Here is a 625-nt window from a genome sequence, read left to right as displayed (position 1 = left end):
ATTATATTGACAATATACAGAAGTTCCAAACTGGAAGTCGGACGACAAGACGGACGAGGCGCAGCAGACAGTCATTAGTATCTACATCGGTTGTTATTATATTGACAATATACAGGAGTTCCAAACTGGAAGTCGGACGACAAGACGGACAAGGCGCAGCAGGTGGGCAATAGTATGTACATCGGTAGTTATTATAATATATCTACCGTATTTAAATATATATAATTAACCCACCCTCACCATAATATATGTTGGGATATATTTTATCCCCACCATAAGATGTGGTATGGATATAATATATCCCCACCAAATCATATTATGTGTATTATAATTTTCTGGAATTTTTTGGAATATATTGGAAATTTCTGGAAGTTTTTGGAAGTCCGTGGCGGACGGTCCGTCTTTTAGGCCGTCCCNCCGTGGCGGACGGTCCGTCTTTTAGGCCGTCCCCATTGACCGACTATATTACGCGAAACATTTTGTGTAACTTCAATACTAGAAATTTTTCTACACATCAGTTTTTTCAGATTTTTTTTTCTTGGACGGGTTAGACGGGCTCTGTACGGGCAAGGAGGTCGCTTGTACGGGCTTCGCCCGTACTAGCCCGTACGTGGCTACGGGCCTG

Source organism: Daktulosphaira vitifoliae, unplaced genomic scaffold, assembly GCF_025091365.1.
Source record: "Daktulosphaira vitifoliae isolate Bord-2020 unplaced genomic scaffold, ASM2509136v1 Scaffold_3, whole genome shotgun sequence".
Classification (NCBI taxonomy): Eukaryota; Metazoa; Arthropoda; class Insecta; order Hemiptera; family Phylloxeridae; genus Daktulosphaira; species Daktulosphaira vitifoliae.
The sequence above is the reverse complement of the archived record's forward strand: the minus strand, read 5'-3'. Positions refer to the sequence as shown.